The sequence below is a fragment of the Macrotis lagotis genome, chromosome 5, assembly GCF_037893015.1.
Source record: "Macrotis lagotis isolate mMagLag1 chromosome 5, bilby.v1.9.chrom.fasta, whole genome shotgun sequence".
NCBI lineage: Eukaryota > Metazoa > Chordata > Mammalia > Peramelemorphia > Peramelidae > Macrotis > Macrotis lagotis.
In genome coordinates this window covers 253,506,213-253,526,110 of record NC_133662.1, presented here as the reverse complement: position 1 = coordinate 253,526,110, position 19,898 = coordinate 253,506,213, and the positions used below count along the sequence as shown (strand labels likewise).

At 44.1% G+C, this 19,898-nt stretch overlaps 1 long non-coding RNA gene across 1 annotated transcript; it reads left to right on the top strand.

The window, feature by feature from the left end:
* Positions 1-9,832: 9,832 nt before the first annotated feature.
* LOC141490167 (uncharacterized) lies at positions 9,833-16,069 on the top strand. Its single transcript, XR_012469081.1, has 3 exons — positions 9,833-10,043; positions 11,280-11,431; positions 14,672-16,069. It is a non-coding gene; the product is annotated as an uncharacterized LOC141490167 (long non-coding RNA).
* The last annotated feature ends 3,829 nt before the right edge of the window (positions 16,070-19,898 follow it).

Here is a 19,898-nt window from a genome sequence, read left to right as displayed (position 1 = left end):
ATTCTTTGAAGCTAGAAGGGACTTTAGAAATCCTTCAACATACAGATGAAGAAATCGAGGCACAAAGAAGTGAATTTGGTACCCAGGTTCACTGCCTGCTGAGCCCAGGGCCCTTCCCACTGTACCCCACTGCCTCCTGTCAGCAATGTTTGGGGGTAGAGTTGTCCAGCTGATAGGCTGAGGAAGGCAGACTAGGGACACACACGTGGAAGTTCTCTCTGGAGAGGGGTGCAACCACTGGACAGGACCGAGACCACTCTGGATGATGGATTTCAACATTTGGGTTCACATCTTGGTTTTGCTACCTACTGCCTGGTGTGAAATGAAGGGTTTGATCAAATGACTTCTGAGATCTTTTCCCTGACTAGATAAGTCACTGGCTCTCTTTGGGCCTCAGTTTCCCAATTTGAAAGATGAGACGATTGAGCTAGACACACTTTACAGTTTCTCTCAGTTCTGGGTCCATAATAGTAATTATGTAGGAAGGAATGAAATCATCAAAGAGGGGAAGGGAGTCTATACCTCCAAAACTGAGCTTATTTCTCCCCAGATCTGTGTCTCTTCTAACAAAGGACAAAGGATGCCCACACTTAGGGGGTTTGTTGATTTGTTGAACAGAGCAGTCATCCTAATAGCCAACATTTATTTATAAATGTTTATAAACCTCTTTGGGGTTTGCAAGGCACTTTATATGGAACATCTTGTTTGATCCTTAAAAGTACCCTGAGAAGTGGATACTCTTTTATCATGCCCATTTTACAGATGAGGAGACTGAGGCAGCTTAAAGTCACAAAATAGAGTCTGAAGAAATTTTCCTGACTCCAAATCTGACACTCTATAACATACTGAAGTTACCTTCACTGGAGTTGGCAATAAAGAAATACATCCCCCCACCCAGGCCCCAGAGTACCCCTTGGCCTCCCCTTCAATCTCTAGATGGGCTTGAGGCCAAGTAGGGCTCCACCTGTCACTTCCTCTGGTTCAGAGGCCCTAGACAACTTCTCCTGCCCTGCCCTCCTCCCTCCAATCTTTCCTTTTGCCCCATGCCTTTCAACCCATTGAAGGGTCCACCCAGACCTCCCCGCCATACCCCACCCTCCTTAAACAACTTGTTCACACTCCTTGGCCCTTTCCCACTGATAATTGGAACTTCTGGTCCTCTTACAAGATCAACAGAGCAAGGAACTGGGCCAGTTTCTGCCTGGGGTCCTGGCCCGATGCCCCTCACATTCCTTTCTGCCACCCCCACCTCCCCCAACTCTGGTTCCCAGGGATGTGCTGGGTTCTTTGGTCTCCCTGAGGTTACAGCTGTGCAAACAGGCTTAGGGAAGAGGTCACCTGTCAGCTGCCCCCAGGGCTCCAGCTATGGACGTCCTCGGGCTAGAGAGGCTGTCCTGCAGAGGTCATTTCCCAGGCTCAGTCTTGGCTTCCCTTTCACCCCCCACCCCCCATCCAAATGCATTTGGGCAATATTCTGTCTTCATGGATATCTTTTCAGTCCTCAACCACCTCCCCAGGACTGGAGACAGAGGAAGAAACTTGTCATCCTTTGTCAACTTTCAGCCTGTGGGAGTAGCTACAGTCCTAGCTTCAGGGGACCTGGGCTGATGGAAGAGCCCCATCCCCTGCCCTCAGGGATCCCTAGTGGGACGGGAGAGAACTGTGCCCACAGGGAGCCCTGTTTTGAAAGTTGCCAAATCAGCCGGGGAGTCTCAAATCCTCAGATAATTTTCTCTTTCTGAACTCGCATCTCCACTAGCCAGTTGTTCCCGTTCTTTCCTCATGGTTAACAATACTCAACAAGATGGCGTCCACTTTAAATTGATGTTGGTCTCGGGTCTATATACTGAATGGTTAATAAAATACAACTTAGTCCCTCTGGCTCTTCTTTCCCTCTTTATCTGCTTCTATGCCCTTATTCTGTCCCCAGTTTTTCTTTCCTCCTCCATCTTTCCATGCCTTCTCTCTCCTTACCCTGTTTCCCACTCCTCCCAGTCTCTCTGATCCCTCCTCATTCTTTTTTTCTTGGCTTCCCCTAGTCTTTCCCTTATATTCTACTAATGCCCTATCCCTAGATATCACTTTCTTCTGTTCTTCCCACTTCCCCCCCTGCCTCCCTGCCTCTGCTATCCCTCTAGGCCTCTTTCCTCCCCAACCCACAGAACTTCAACGATCAGCTTCCCCTTCCCTCCCCTCAGGAAATTGCGTCAGCCACGGTTTCTCTGGTTTCAGTGGTTTGGTTGGAGTGAGCAGTGGAGGTTTTGGGGGCTAGGGGAGGAGGTGTGAGAGTCTGTGTGTGTGTGCATATGTGTGTGCGTGTGCGTGTGCGTGTGTGTGTGTGTGTGTGTGTGTGTGTGTGTTTTGCCCCAAAGAGAATTCTTTATCAAATTCCTATAATTTTCTGGGAACCATTCTATAGTACAATGGGAAAGAGGTGATTAGGGTCCCCAGATCATGTTAGCCCCCTTAACTGGTATACTGGTCTTTAGGAGGTCACATCAGGCCAGGATGCAAATCCATCTTACTCACTCTCCCCTGGGGAAAGGACCCATAAAGCAGGCATCCCATTCTGGATTAACCCATCTAGTCACGGACCTTTGCTTTTCTCCTCCTTCAGGCCTCAGTTTTTACCTGCAAGCTCTCAAAACATTTTCTGAGTTTTTTCCAGGGAGTGAGTCTCTCAATTCTGGCATCCTTGGGGTAGCTGATGACTTCAGTGGTCAGTTGCCCAATCCTTTCCTTGAGGAATGTCCAGTTGTAAGGTTCTAGACTTGAACTGAGAGTAGAGCCAGCTAGTCACAACTTGGACATAAGAAGAAGACATAGAATAGATTATTGGTTGAGATGGGATGGCAGGAGAGATCAGTGTGGGCTGACACGGTCAGGGAAAGCTACCTTGGAGGAAGTGGACTAGAAGGATATTAGCCCTCATGAAGAAATACAACCCCTTATTCCCTGCCTTCTTGGAAGGCACTCAACAAAAGACCCATTTACCCTATAAATGTGATTGGTAGAAATGACGCAAAAAAGAGCAAGGAGACCAATAAAGTAAGTTATCTAGCCATGGGGAACTGGAAGTCTGAACACTGTAGCCAAGGATGCTGGGAAAACTTGTGTGTTTAGACATCAGAAAGTACCTTGGCTATAGAAACCAGTGGCAGAAATCCCCTGATACTAGTGATCTGATCTTCCTTTGGCTCCTTTTCTGAGCCTCATTGTAAAGAAATGGAGCTTGTTGAAGCTAAAGCAAGGCTGAGGATAATGCCTTGGGAAACTCTGACCAAGTAGTTTGAGAACATCCGGTCTTTTTTATCCTCTGTATGAATCTGCATATCTTCCTTGGAGGCCTTCCATAGGGAGGCTTGGTCCCAGGAAGAAATGTCCTGTTGATGTGTTCTTCAGAGAATGAAAAACTCTTAGGTGGGATCTTTCTGTAGCCTGAATTTGACTATGGGGAGTGGGAAGGCTAAATTGGTCAGATGACTGAAGTAGGCAGCTGAGGATGGGTTGTAGGCAAAGACTAGGCCAGTGAGTATGTATCTGAGCGTTTATCCTTGTTTCCATTTTCAAGGAACCATACCCATGAAAGAATTAAGTTCACCTCACTTGAGTAGGATCTAATGAGGTAGAAGGAAGGGATGATGGCATTCCAAGAGAAGGGAACCGTATTGGGTAGGGGCAGGAATTGAGGAGACTGACCTGGATGGAGTAGTCAGTCCACATGCATTTTGAAATGTGTTTGCACTAAGTTCATGGAGTCTGGAAAGTTGGGGATCTAAGGCAGAAATCCCTGAATTCTTCTGAGCTATGGCAGTAAAATTTAGAGAGCTCTTCTCAACACCTCTTGGGCACAGACCAACTGCTGACATGAGTATGTGTGGGAAGGGAAATAACAAGAGGGATAAAAAAAGGGCCCCCATGACACAGCCTTTGGGTAGTCTGGCAGCCAGTTTGTGTAGTCTATAATGCACTTAATGGGGGGGGGGCAGAGTGGGGAGGGGAGAGCACTGTATTAGAAGTCAGATAACCTGGGCTCAAATCCCAGATCGACTATTGCTTATATGACTTCAAACATATAATGAAGCTCTGAGCCTCATTTTCTTCATCTATTCCATAAAGGAGTCAATCTCAGTAATCTTTAAGATTCCTTCCAGTTTTGAAGTCTTTGATCTATTGACCCCCCTTCTTTATCAGGGCAGGAATAGCACTAGGAGCTAAAATGAAATTCATTTGCTAGGTCTACTCTGATTTAAACCTTGGAATCATTTTTGATTTTTTTTTCCACCCTTCCTTTACCTCCCTCTACATCCATTGAATAATCAGGTCCTTTCATTTCTTCATCAGAAATCTCATATTCCTTTCTTCTCTATTCCTTCTGATACCATCTTAGAATTTATTTACTAATTACTATCTTCATTACTATCCATTTAGATTATGGCAATAGAGACCTAACCAATCTTTTTGCTCTCATTTCAGTGTACAGTGTACAGATGTATAGATTGCTGATTCTCGGGGGTTTTCTAAGTCATCATGTCCTTAGCAAGGAGGAATCATTTTTGTTTCTCCTCCCTTCATTATATATTTATTTTTTTCTCTTTGTCATTACTATCACTAGCATTTCTAGAACTGTATTAAATGACAGTAGAGGGAATGGAGCACCCTTGCTTCACTCCTATATTTATTAGGTAAATATTTAATGTTTACCCACTTCTGCTTTATTTAAACTGAACAAAGATTTATTAAGATCATGCAAAGCTTGTCTTTGTGACTTTCAAGGTGAACTTTTCATGAAGCTATTCTCTTTATGTCAAGCGAAAGCAATGAAAACATACTGTGTAAACACTGCCCCTATGACAGACATAGACGAGTAGGATCTATATGATCATAGAATTACCCTTCCTCCCATGACAGACTAATAGGATGACATGGATAAAAGGCTACCAACTTGATAGATGCGAATGGGTAGCATCTATATGATCATAGATTTAGAACTAGAAGGGACCTTAGAGGTGATTTATAGATGAGCAATGTTAAGTGATATCCTCAAAGTCACCAAGTAATGTGTCAGAGATAGAATTAGGAGAGTCTGGGTCCTTGGATTCCATATCTAATGTTCTTTTTCCTCCATATCTAGTTCTGTTCTCTTCTATCACTCTGCCTCTCTATATCACATCTCCAATGGAGATTTTTGTTGTTCTTGTTTGGTCATTTTTAATTGTGTCCAATTCTTTTTGACCCCTTTTGGGTTTTTTGTGGCAAAGATAGTGGAATGCTTTGCCATTTCCTTCTCCATTTGGCAGATGAGCAAACTGAGGCAATCAGGATTAAGTGACTTGCCAAGGATTGCCCAGATTGAGTTGGGATTTGAATACATGAAGATTAGTCTTCCTGATTCCAGGTCCAGTGCTCTATCCACTGCAACACCTAACTATTCTTTTTTTTTTTTTGGCAAGGTAATGGGGTTAAGTGACTTGCCCAAGGCCACACAGTTAAGTAAGGATTAAATATCTAGGGTAACATTTGAACTCAGGTCCTCCTGCGCCTATTCACTGCACCACCTAGCATCTAGAACTGGTGGGGACCATATAGATCACTCATTTTATAGGGAGAGGAGGAGTAAATAGAAGAGCCAAGATTCAGACCCTGGTCCTCTGACTTTGAATCTCATGCCTTTCCTCTCCGCCTATGTCCGCCATGAGGTTCCTCTGTTATGGATTAAAGACTTTGACTTGATGCCAAATGGGTGACTAAGAGAGGTGGTAGAGTCTTTATCTCTGAATAGGAAAATAGAAAACAGATAACCATGGACTGGAAGGACATTGGCCAGTGACAAGGAGTTGTGCTGGATGGCCCAAGGGGGTGTGCTAGATGGCCTTTAGATATTCCTCATAACTTGGCTGACCTTTTGGTCTGGTTGAAGAGATAGAATCTCTGCCTGTAGAGAGCACGCAGTCACATGAAAGAGATGTAGCCTCTACCCTTGGGGAGTTTTCTGTGTGTGTTGGATTGGTGGAGGGCAGGACATCCACAAATGACCTCTCTGCCCTGATCTCTCTTACTTGGGTGACTCATTGAGACAAGCACCAAAGATACAGCTAGTGTGGCTAAGGACCAAAATGAGAGCTAGGTGTGAGAAGAAGATGGGAGCAAGATAAAGGGATGGGGGTTCAGCATCAGTGAGAGAGACTTGGTGTGAAGGATGGCGACTTGTGGTCAAGGATGAGATAGTTGGGATTCAAGATTGGGCCAGGTTCGCATGTTCAGGGTTAGGGCTGGGGACTCAGTGTTAGGGATTGGGGACTCAGGGCTTGGAATGGGGGCCAAGGAACACTTTCCTGTTAAGGGTCCAGCCCAATTAAAGCTTGTAGGGGCCCTAGACCCTGTGTGCTTGTTTGGAGGAAGTTGAGCCCCAGACGCTGAGGAGCCGGCCAGAGCCCCTATGTTTCTTGGCTGAAGCCCGGTCCTGTCCAGCCAGCCAGCCAGGTATGCAACTATTCCAGCAATTTCCTGCTGTATTAATAAGAAAGGGGCTGATATAAATACACGCTCAGCATAAATAAATACAGGCCAGGCCTCTGGGTGCATAGCAGACGGATTGCGTCGCTGGGGCCTGGGCTGCCAGCCCCCGCTCCCCACTTGTTTCCCCTCTGGCAGGAGAAAGCCCCAGCTTTGCCATGGTTGTATCACACGGCCTGGCCTGCCCTGGGGCCTTGCTTATGATTTATGGACTGCCTGCCTCCCTCCCATCCTCCCTAGCCTCAAAACAAGAGACTTAGGGAGCAAGTTCTGGGTCAAACTGAAGGAGAAGATTGGACCTAGGTGGGTGAACACAATGAAGAATCTCCCAAAGAGGGGTGTCACTGAATGTTAAAAGTTTCTCTCTTCTAATCGCTTAGGAAAGGGTGACCTTAGGAAAGTCACTTGCCTTCCCTTGGCTTTCCCAAATTCCTGAACTATGGTCAAAGGCTTCTGGGACTTACTGCTAGCTCCTCCACAAAGATCTAATAGAATGGTATTATTCTTCTGGGGCACTCATTCCCTTATCAGGCTTCACTGTTCCCATCACCACCATCACCAAACTCCCCATCACCGTTACCAACAACTCCTTTGTGTCAAGTCTCCCTTTTCTTTACAAGTTGTTGTGTAAGAATCACTCTTTGGTTGTGTCCAGTGAAGACTAGGCCCACCCACAGTACCCATCTGTCCAACTGTCCTTTCTGAGGGCCAAGAACTAGCATTGGCTAAACTTTGTCCTTGCCTTCATGGAGCATGAAGTCTATGAAGGGAAAATGAAAGACCAATAGAAGTTTATACAAGGACACAAGAATTAACTGCTCAAAAGAGACATCCTTGAGTGATCTTCCTGTTCTTTTCATTAGAGGGATTTCTTTCTGGAACTCCACAGGAGGGGGAAGAGAAGGAGGTGGCAACTGGACCATGTCAAGAGATGGGATAGAGATGGGTCTAGAGACCACCCTCAATGACTATTAACTGGTACCATTTACCCTGAAGAAGAGAGGGTTGGGGGGGGATGGGGAGCAAGACAGTTGATTTCAGGTATCTGAAAAGACTTTGTCAGGAAAGAGGGAATAGACTGGTGACTTGTTCAGTTTATCCCAGAGGGAAGAAACAGGAGGAAGTTGTAAATGGTCAATTGAGGTCCAATAGCTAAGGAAAGGTGTCCTAATTATTTGAGATAGACCTAATCTGTCCCAAAGGGAAAGGGATGCTTCAGGAGATAGAGGTCATCAAATAAAGTTTGGTGGGCTTGTCAGAGAGGGGGTTCTTGTTTAGGTATCGGTCAGGCTATAGGCATCAGTCAATATTTATTAAGGATCATTAAGGAACAAGTCATAGTGTTAGATGGTTTTTACAACTCTGACAATTTGTGATTATGAGTTAGCACTACCACCTGGTTATATCTGAGTAAAATTTGTTATATACTGATTATATTTGAGTTAGCTATGGACTACTGGTGCTATAAAACCCTGAGGCTCATAAACTGATGGCTATCTTATCAAATAGAAAGGCAGCCTGGTACAGTAGAAAGCAGAAAAGACTTGCAGTGGGAGTAGCTGGGTTCAATTCCACATTAGCCCAGAGCTGACCACATCACATCTCATCCCTCTCAAAATTGAACATCTTAGGCTCCCTGTTGCCTTTAGAGAAAAATAGATTCTTCTGTTTGACATGTAAAAGCTGACCCCAAGCTACTTTTTCTGCCATATCGAACACCACTCCCCTACCAGACTCTAGAGCTGCTCCTCACCCATGACTCCATATCTCTCCCCTGTGACTTGGCATGGGTGGGCTTTCCTATATTGGAAATGCATTCCCTCCTCACTTCCATCCATCAGATGTAGTTCAAGTGTCTCCTTCTTTGGGAGGTTATTTCTAGTGTCCTCCCCCTCCAATTGCCCTGTATTTATTTTGTATGTTTATGCATACTTATTTAGGTGCATGTTGTCTCCCCTTGTAGAATATATTTTTGTCTTTATACCTCCAGCACTTAGCTCACAAGGCTTTGGTACAGAGTGGCTATTTAAATAAGGCAGTGAGGTGGTGCAGTGGCTAGAGCACTGGATCTGGAGATAGGAAGACTCATCTTCCTGAATTAAAATCCAGCTTCAGACACATGTTAGCCTTGGTGGAGCTTCATGGATGCCTAGAGGCAAGAAGACCCAGCTTCCTAAATTCAGCTTCAGACACTTACTAGCTGTGTGCCCCTGGCAAAGTCACTTAACCCTCCTTGCCTCAGTTTCCTCATCTGTAAAATGAGTTGGAGAAGGATATGGCAAACAACTTCAGCATCTTTGCCAAGAAAATCCCCAAATGAAGACATGGAGAATCAGACATGACTGAAAAAAACAGAACAACAGGTACTTAATAAATGTTAATTGATCAATTGGTTGATTGACCTTGGACAAGTGATTTTTTTGGATTTCAAATTTCTGTTTTTAAAAATCAAGTTTGAGGGGCAGCCAGGGGGTGCAGTGGATAGAGCACCAGCCCTGGAGTCAGGAGTATCTGAGTTTAAATCTGGCCTCAGACACCTTCCAATTACCTAGCTGTGTGGTCTTGGGCAAGCCACTTAACCCCATTGCCTTGCAAAAAAAAAAAAACCCTAAAAAAATTGAGTTTGAACCTGATGATCTTTAAAGGTTCCATTTATCTAGGAAAATTTTGATTCTATATAATTATTACCTGTCATCATCTCCAACCTTCTGATCAGTATCTCAGTATCATTATGGATTTCATCATCATCATCATCATAGTTACTATCACCAACCCCCTCCTGTCATTGATAGTCTTTCCATCATGGTGGGGGACACTAGATGGTGCGGTGGATAGTGCACCAACCTTGGAGTCAAATACGACTTCAGACACTTCACATTTATTAGCTGTGTGACCTTGGGCAAGTCATTAACTCTGATTGACTCACATCCAGGACCACCTCCAGTTCTCCTGAATCATATCTGGTCACTGGTCCCAGATGGCTCTGGAGGAAAAAAGTGGGACTGGTGACTTAGCACAGCACCCCCTCACTCAAATCCAATTTACTATCTTGGCATGGCATCACCTGCCTGATGTCTTGGTATTTTTTGAGAATGAAGGTCAAACATCAATCACCTCATCACGGTCTTTGTTAACGTTCCCAACACTGTCGTAATTTGCACTTTTTTTTTTATCACTGTCATCACCAACCTCCCCATTGTCCTTGTCACTGCCACTTTCTACATCACCCGCCTCTTTATCAATGTCATAATGGGCTCTCTTCCCATCACCATCATCACCAACCTCTCCATCATGCTTACTACCAGTCTCTCAATCACCCATGTTCCCATTACCATCAATATCAAGGTCTCCAGCAACACGATCACATCACATCTCTTCAAAAGTTTTATTCATTTCACCAGTGATGAAGTTTAAAAGCTGAATTGATTAGGTCTCTACCTTTATGAAGCTGATAGCTAAGAAATACTCAGTAATGTGGATAGAAGTGAGATGATCCTCAAATAACTGGAACCAGCATGCCAAACCAAGTATATGAATGTGCAACAAAGATTTTTCTGATCCAGGAAGTTTTCTAGTCTGACCCAATTCTACCTTTTATTTTGTTTGTTTTTTTTTAGGTTTTTTTCAAGGCAATGGGGTTAAGTGGCTTGCCCAAGGTCACATAGCTAGGTATTTAGTAAGTGTCTGAGGCCGGATTTGAACCCAGGTACTCCTGACTCCAGGGCTGGTGCTCTATTCACTGCACCACCTAGCTGCCCCTACCTTTTATTTTTACATAGGATCACTGAAATCCCACTTCCTACATGAAATTATCTCAGACAGATAGAATTGCTGGGTTCTACCCTGTTTTCCCAGTGCAAGAATGATCCCTTTGACGCTTTTGACCCGTATAATATGGTAGAGTGGAAAGAGCATGGGACTAAGACATGGGTTAACAAGTCCCAGCTGAATGACCTTGGACATGCCTTTCATTTTCCTTCTATCAGAACTATCCTTTTAGAGGGATGGTTCTTGGTAGAGAAATTTGAGTAATGGGAAGGTAGAGCTGGAGAGAACAGGTTAGTAGGAATTATTTTGTGAGTTAGGGATGGCCCTCCTAATCCTTCTTATTGGTGGGAGCATGGAAACTGTCACCTTGAATTCTCCTTTCAAGTTGCAAAGTCTCTGGGAAGGATTTGGCTCTAAAGCAGGGGTTCTTCACTGTTTGGGGATATGAACCCTCTTGGCACCAGTCCTGGGAAGCCTATGGGATACAGAATATTGTTTTCAAATGTACAAAGTAAAAATCCATGAAATTATAAAGGAAACCAATTAAAATAGCTATCACCAGACTATTTTAAAAAAGTTCATAGTTTCTAGGCTAAGAAGCCTTTTTTGAGAGCATGGGACTGTGCCCCAGGTTGCAGGAGTAGCATGGGTTCACCTCATAGGGCAGTGCCGTTCCCAGGACTACAGGACAACAACGACTTTTTCTTTCCCCATACCCATTCTTTTCAAGTTCTCTCCCCAAGTCCTTCCCCAATGCCACCCCACCCCAATCACGATTAAATACATATTTTCTTTCTTCCTTAATTCTGGAGCTGAGAAATATGCAAAGCACTCATTTCATCTGGGGTGCAGAGCTGTCCAGAGATGCCTGGGCTTCCAGCCAGACCTGTCCCACAGCGCGCCTCCATCCACATGGAATTTGCCCCCTCAGATGGGGGCTGCTCTGGGACCCGGAGCTGGCAGAGAAGACCCATGTTCTTGTCCTTGTTTCCCAGGCCACTGTCATCTCAAAGTTAAATGGAGGCCCCTGGGAGGGAATGTAAGCAGAGACCCGCCACCCGAGGCCAGGACTTCACCAAGAACTGTGTGTTGGAAGATAGAGGACACTGAGGAAGTGTGACTGCAGCTGACAAGGCCAAAGGGGAAGGTGAGGCTCTTCTGAAGGGGAGGAGATGCTTCTTAGGGCTTTCTAGAAAGAACCTAGTTGTTCTTGAGCTCCCAACTCTGACACTGGGGCCCCCCAACCCAATACTAATGGGCCATCTCTGACCCCAAGTGTCCAACCTTGAGAACTCCTCATACTCAACGTTAAAGCCTTTCCCTGAAAGTCAGGGCCCATTCCTGGCATTAATCTCCCATCCCCAATATCGAACGACTATCCCCCCAACACCAAACTCCTCTTCCTAGCACTGCACTTCTCTCCCTTACACTGACTGAACCTCCATTCTTGGCCCCAAGTCATTGGCCCCATCATGATGAAGATTGATGAGCTCTTCCCATCACAAACTCTAAAGCCTACCAGAAACCAGATTTGCAAGGTATACAAGCCACACAGAACATGTAAGAGAGTGTCCTGTCTTAATCACATGTGTTTCCCATGTGTGTTTTCCCATGACTCGTGTTATTCCTATTCCCAATGTTAAGGCCCCCATTCCTGACCTTGATCTTTCATCTTTGACTCAGGATTCATTCCTTGACATTGAACCCTCAGGACTGACATGGTTTTCATCGTTATTACTGATAATCACATGTGCTTAGATCCAGTCCCCAACAGGGAGACCCACACCTGATGCAGAAAGCCCTCATCTCCAAAAAAGCTACCATCCCCCAAATGTAGCCCCCATTTTTGATACTGTGCCCTCTTCCCTGACATTAAGTCCCCATCATAAGGCAGATAGATGGCACAGTGTCCTGGAGTCAAGAAGAATTGAATTCAGATCTAGTCTCAGAAATTTAGTGTGCCCAGTGTGACCCTGGGCAAATCACTTAACTTCTATCTACCTCAGTTTCCTCACAGGATTGTTGTTGAGGATTAAATGAAATAATATTTATTAAACCCTTAGCAGTGTCTAGCACATAGCAGGTACTTAAAGATTTGCTACCTTCTTCCCTCCCCTCCCCTCCCTTCCTCTTCTCTTTCCCTCCCCTCCCCTCCCCTGCCCTGCTCTGCCCTTCCGACATCCATTTCCCATTCTTGATTCTTGATTAATGTTGTTTCTGAGGGAAGACTAGGAGAGCCTAGGGAAGTTCCTGGCTTCTCTCTATCATCTTGGCTTTGACTCCTTCCTATTCTTGATTTTTGAGTCCCAATCCTCATCTTTCAACCCCTGTCCCTGACCCTGAGCACCAACCCCAAATACCGAACTGTTATCCCCAACAAGGCTATCTCTCTGATTCTGAGACCCCTCCCCAACACTGAGCCCTTATTTTAGGCACAGAGATTCCATCTCTTCCATTTCTACTCTTCCAACTCCAGAACTAAGACCCTGTTCTAAACAATGAATGGCCATCCTGGAGCCTGAGGTTCCTCCCCCAATAAACACGATGCCCTTATTTCCAACCCTTTATGCCTATCCCTGATGAAGAGTTCCTATTTCCAATGCAGAGTTCACGACCTCAGTACTAACTGGGGTCCCTACCCCTTAGACCGAGTCCTCAGATCTCCAGATCAAGTCCCTTGTCCTTGGCACTTATTATCCCATAGACTTAGAATCCATCAGCTAGCTATATTTTAAGGTTTAGTGGTTTAGTCTATCAGGAGCTCATGCTTTTTCAGTCCCTGGTTCTATTGCTAGACTGAGATGGTTTCATGCTTAGCCTACAAATCAAGGCACCATACAAGTCCTGCCCTCTGCATGGTTCCAGGCAGAGGTCAAGGAAAGGTATATGAGATGAGAATAGAGTAGGGACTTATGGATGGAAGACTCAAAGAAAAGATGGAATAGGGGAAAAAACCTAAAAGGAGTCAGGGTGGGGGATATTAGGGGAAAGACAAGGATATTTTGTTTGAGAGTCAGGTTCTTTGAGGTGAAGATGAGGGAGAAGAAGAGAAGAAAGGTCTTCTTTAATTTCCCTAGGTCTTTGAAAAATCCCTCCAGATTTCTAGATTTCTGTGGGAGAAGTAAGACTCTCTGTCTCTATCTCTGTCTCTCTCTCTGTGTCTTTCTGTCTCTCTTTCTCTGTCTGTGTCTCTTTTGTCTGTTTCTCTTTGTCTATCTCTCTGTCTCTGTCTCTCTGTGTGTGTGTCTCTCCTGTCTCTGTCTGTCTGTCTCTGTCTCTGTTTCTGTCTGTCTGTCTTTCTGTCTCTGTCTCTCTGCCTGTCTCTCTTTGTCTCTGTCTTTCTGTCTCTGTCTCTGTGTCTCTATCTCCCTCTGTTTGTCTGTCTGTCTCTCTGTCCCTTTTTGTCTCTCTTTGTCTTTGTGTCTCTGCCTCTTAGTGTGTGTGTGTGCGTGTGTGTGGGGGAAGGGTGCTATTGAGACTCTGGGTTATTTCAGGATCCAAGCTGTGAACCTTTTGCTGTAGGTGAAAGACTTTTGAATTCAGAGATGGCCTGGCCCTGACTTTCAGCTCTGCTCTGTTTGACCTCTGTGACTCTGAATGAACTACTTCCCCTCCTAATATCTCAGCTTCCCCTTTTATAAAATAAGGGGCCTGGCCTCGAAGGGTCTCCGCTTCTCCCTGGTCTATGACCTGAGACCTTCCCCTTGCCCTTGGGCTGGTGCCTCCTTCTTGGCTGCTCCCTTCAGCCAGGGCCAGACAAAACAAGTGAGTTTCTAACCTCTCGGGTCCCTGAGCCCCACTAACTCTGGCTCCCAGGAATACGGTTCTCCTTCCAGCTAATGCTCTCCCACCCCAACGAAGTTTAATACTTTAAAAAATGTACCCTGGCCCTTTTCTTTCCCTAGGGAGCCCTTGCTTTTCCTAATCCTCTCCACCCTTATCATGTCTGGCCTACTTGGACAGATTTTGCACTGAAAGATGCCTTCCTCTTTGCTTCTCTTAGGAAGGCCCTCCTTTCTCTTTCTGGCCCCTCACTGTCCAGTTCCTCTCAACCATCTGGGGTGGGGTGCTTGGGGGTTTCTTGGTGAGGTTCTGGGCAGTAGCATCTGGGGGGGGGGGGAGATGGGCAGCCCAACAAAACTTCAGGAATCAGAAGATGGGAGAGTCCTGGAGGCAGTTCAAGACAGATCAAAGAGTGCTGAATTGAAAATCTAAGGGTTCCAATCCCTCTCTGTTATTTTTCCTCTGTGTTGCCTTGGACAAGTCTTTTTAGGCTTCTAGGCCTTCATTGTCCTCCTCTGTAAAATGGGGAGCTAGGGTGAATAGCTTCAAAGGCCCCTTCCAGCTCTAAATGTCATCTTCTAGTCCAACTCTGTTTTTTTAACAGACCATGAAGAAAGAAGTGAGCGACATGAGATGGCACATGGGATCCGGATTCCAGCTTGGAACTCCAGTCTTCTGATGCCAAAGCAACCATTCTCATCATCTTCCAGTGCTGTGCTGCCATAGTCCTTGGAATCCTCTCCTAAGGAGGACCCTCCTGCCTTCCCTGGATCACTCAACCACCTTTCCCCCTCCCCTCTTTTGAAATATCTATGGACCTTGGTATGTGTGTGCTGGGGATCGGGTCTATCTGTCACCTTCCTAGCTGTCTCATCCAGATCTGTGGACACTCTGAGCACTCCATAAGTCCTGGTCAATTGGGGCCTGTCTTTGACCCAGCCAACTAAGGCCAGGCTCCACCTCTCCTTGTCTTCAGGCTGTGGAGTTATTAGATGAGGGAGCCCTGGGAGCTTCCCTCTCTGATCTGCCCTCCTCTCCCCCTCAGAAGAAGAGTGTTTATCCTTCCCCTCTGTTTGGGAACAACTGGTCTCTTTCCAACATCCATGACTGCATTCCCTTCATCTTGCCTGAGTTGGGATCCTGGCCCTCTTCTGAAATGTCTAGCCCAGATTTCCTCCTATGACCCCCTTCCTCGTCTCTCTCTTGGCACCTCCTTCTCCCCTTCTCCCCAAGCATGTCTGTTCACGGGCTTACAAATCTCTCTGGGTCAGGGATTAGTCAGGTCCCCTAGACAACTGATCAATTAATCAGCAAGCATTTATTGCTGTGTGCCCATCTGTACCATGCTAAGCGCTGGTGATAAAAAGAAAAAGGGGGCTGTGTTCTAGGCTGGGGATGGGGTGGGGAGACAAGAGATAGAATTTTAAAAAATCATAAATGAGGAGCAAATTTGTTACTAACTTGTTGGGTTAGGGGTGGAGACTTCTTCCTTGGAGGTCCTTAAGCACAGTCTAGACATCTTTCATGTATGGATTGGACTTGATGACCTCCCTTCTACTGCTCAAAAATTCTCTCTGTAGCTATTAACGTAATTTATCCGGATACATAATGATGTCAAGAGCTACAATATGTAAACAGATGATTACATCTTCATATTTTGTTATCACAAAAAGGCTCGAAGTGCCCCACAAAGAAAGCTTTCTCTGAGAGCATCTCACTTCCCAGAATGAGTTGGCTCAGAATATTAGAAAAAGAAATGGGACAGCCTCCGTTGGGCAGGCATGGTTCTGGACAGCATCAATAAGGCCAAAATAGAACCAGAACAATCCCGTGTGCTTATCTTTATGTGGGTCTGCTGGGAGAAACATCAATTTCCCCCCTGCCAACCTCAAGGAATCCCAATCTCCTCTGGGGAGAGACTCATTCCCCTTCCCCAGGAATGCCTCAAAACCTTTGAATGTCAGATTTTATAAGTCTTAAAGGTTATCCAATTGATTAAACAAGCAGCATTCATTAAGCACCTACTGTATGTCAAATTCTAGTGATTCGAAGATAAACAATAAAAGAAATCCTGTCCTCAAGGAACTTAACATTCTAGGGGGAAAAAGCACACATATGAGGATATACAGAATAAATAAAAATTAGTTGAGGATAGGGAGGGGCTAGCAGTGGGGTGAATGAGAAAAGGTTTCATGTCTTCCAAAGATGATGTTTGAGCTGTGTTTTGAAGGGAGGAATTCTGCAAGGTGGAGGTGATGAAGAAGGACATCCCAAGCGTGGAGGAACAGTCACTGTAAAGTCAGGGAGATGAGAGATGGAGTATGGTAGGGGAGAAAGAAAGAGAAAGTCTGTTTGCCTTCATCTCAAAGTACAGGATAGGAAGCTCTGCACAATAAGATTTGAAAGAAAGGTTGGGGCAAGACTGTGAAGGATTGCAAAAGTTAAACAGGGTTTTTGACTTTACCTGCAACAGAGCTCCACTGGAGTTTACTGAGTTGGGAAGTCATGTTGTCATATCTGTGATTAAGAAAAATCATTTTGGTAGCTATGTGGAAGATGGACTGGCATGGTGGGAGTGGAAGGTGGGAAGACCATTGAAGAGGCTGATGCAATAGACAATGTGAACTGAGGTGACTGTGAGTGAAGAGAAGGGGGTTGGAGGTGAGATATAGTGAAGGTAGAAACAGCAAGATTTGGCAACTGGACAGACATGTGCAGTGAGGAATGGACATGGGAGGCTGAGAATATTGGGAAGGTTACAACCTGGGACACAGGGAAAAGGCTGCAATTAAAATAGAAATAGGGTAGTTTGGAAGATGGATGCCTTCAGGGAGAACAGTGATGAATTCTGAAAAACAGAAGCATGTTGAGTTTGAGATGTTCCTGTGACACATGGGTTGTAATGTCCAATAGGGGATGGCGGATGGACATTCAGGGAATATATTGAGGTTGGATATAGATCTAAGATTGGTGTAGGAGAGAGACAGAGACAGAGACAGACAGAGAGAGAGAGAGAGAGAGAGAGAGAGAGAGAGAGAGACACAGAGAGAGAGACAGAGACACAGACAGGCAGATAGAAGACAGAGACAGAGAGACAGAAAGAGAGAGACAGAGAGATAGAAAGACAGAGAGTCAGAGAGAAGTAAAAAGAGGACAGAGACAGAGATAGTTTGCCAAATATTTGACTTAATTCTATGTAATCTGATGTATCAATCTAGTTAACAATGTCTAAAAGGGAAATCCATTTTGTGTGTTCCGAGAAGGTCTAGATGAAGCAACACTGTTAGTGACCAACGCTTCCTTTTCTAGATGTTCCCAAACATTCATTTAGTAATTGAATTTCACCCAGAATCAAGGGAAGAGAAGCAAGTGTTTATGCAGTGCCTACTTTATGTCAAGAACTTTCCAAATATCTCATTTGATCAGAGTCAGCGTTACTGGCCTATCATTTTCAGATTTTATTTTTTCTCTTTTTTTTAAGCATTGCTTTCCTTTATCCGCAGTATCTCTTCATTTCTTTGATCATGCTTTCAAAATTACCTGAATGGTTCAGCAATCCCATTTGGTCATTCATTTAACATCTAAAGTCAGAGTTCATCTGAGCTCATCAAGAGGACTGAGGTGTTTTCTGACCTTCACCTTATTTTCTGGGGTTCCATCTCCTTTGAACAATTTTTATTTTGTTCCTCCCAAGCCACAGTGGGTTAAACAAGAACAAAACTAGAGCTGAGTAGTTTTGTCTTCTCTCTGTCATGAGTTATCCCTACTCGGAGTGGCAGGTTGTACACTTGGATTCTCCTTTCTTTAATGTAGCTTTAAAAAGCCTCCTTTTGCTAATCTTGACTTCCTTTGCCAGCCATAACTGATTCTGAGATAACATTTCTGATTCTCTTATGAGAAAATTGTGTCATGCTTTGGCATTTGTCCTTTGCCACCTGCCTTTGTTTCCAACTTTTATTTATATCTTAAAAACAACAGCAAGAACAAATTGGTGAATTCCCCATGCATCTATATTGATTCCTTTTTTTTTTTTGTTTGTTTTGTTTTTTAGGTTTTTTGCAAGGCAAATGGGGTTAAGTGGCTTGCCCAAGGACACATAGCTAGGTAATTATTAAGTGTCTGAGACTGGATTTGAACCCAGGTACTCCTGACTCCAGGGCTAGTGCTTTATCCATTGCACCACCTAGCCACCCCTTATATTGATTTCTTTACACAACTCCCCATCAGAATTTTTTTTCTCTGGATGTTTTCCTCTTCCCACTCCTTGTGGGGATAACTCCTATAGAATTTCAGTCCAGGAGATTCTATCTATCCTTTCTCAGAAGCTTTTGATATCTACTCTCCTAAATCTGGACAATTTCAAGGTTTATCTTCATTTGTTTCTCCACTTTTTGAAAGATGAAATGATCATTAAGTCAAGTCAAGTCATTATTAGCTGCTCTGCTCTTGTTAGAGAGAGAGAACTAACTCCAAGCACATTGGTGTCTATACCATACCAGGCTTGTGATCTGTATCTTGAACTCATCTATCTTCTCTTTATAGCTAACTGATCTAGTATATATGTGTGTGTATATATATATATATATATATATATATATATATATATATATATATTTATATATTTAGTTTTTGCAAGGCAGTGGAGTTAAGTGGCTTGCCCAAGGCCACACAGCTAGGTAATTATTAAGTGTCTGAGGTCAGATTTGCAGATTTGAACTCAGGTACTCCTGACTCCAGGGCCAGTGCTCTATCCCCTGCGCCACCTAGCCTCTCCTAGGGTATATTTTGATGATAAATACTTTTATTCCTGCCTTCGTTGCTCTTTACTCAGTTGCTGTTCATCTGGATTTCTAGCTAAGATATGTCTCCTCAGTATATAATGCTACCTCTTCACATATTTTGACCTGCTTTGCTTCTTATGAGTAAATTATAGTCATATTTTAGTTTCGTTTACCCCCATTAGACTTTCTACTTCATCTTGCTTGATTATTATCTTTGTACCTCTATACAGACACCTGAGATATGAGCATGTGTATTTGCTTCTTGCTTAAATTTTGGGGAAACTTCTTTATAGAGTCACTGTTTTTTTTTTAAGATCCTACTTTTGAGCTACCCCTTGGAATTTAGCTTGGATAAAACCCTTTTGATTAAATTTGCAAGGCACAGCAAGTGCATTCTGGTGATCCCTTGTGAGGGATACTCCATCCCTGACCATGTGCCTGTCATTCTATAATTTTAAACCATGATCCAGAAACTTAAATTCTATTTTCAAACATTATTTTTCTAAACCAGCTGTTGTTCACTTTTCAATCTGCCTTTCTTAAATCCCTTGCCTTTAGACAGCAATATTGAAAACATGAAAACATTTTGTACGCCTATAAATTCTTCAGTTTATTGCCTAAAATTCCATACTCTTTGTTAATGCTCTCTAGCAACCTCATTTATAATCCTATGATTCATCATAAGTGAGTAGTAGACATCTAGTTTGACGAATCTTGGGAAGTTTTCTGAATCATCTTGGAAACGTGCCTTGGAGAGGCAGAAGGTCACTCATATTGTTAGCAGGTCCACAAATCACTCTCTGTATCCCTCAGCAGGAAGTCATCAATACTACTTCCTCAGCCTCTAATTTCATAATCTCAGCACCTGTAAGTCTACGCCATTATTTCTTGGAGGAAGAGTTCTTGCTTTCTCTTCAGAGTATGCAACTCATTCATATATGAGAAGAGCCTCATATTTATCTTAGCTGAAAGTATTTAATAGTCTCTTTTCCCTTTCTCCTCTATTTAACATTTTCTCACCTGCCAATCTCCCAGCATAAATCAGGATTA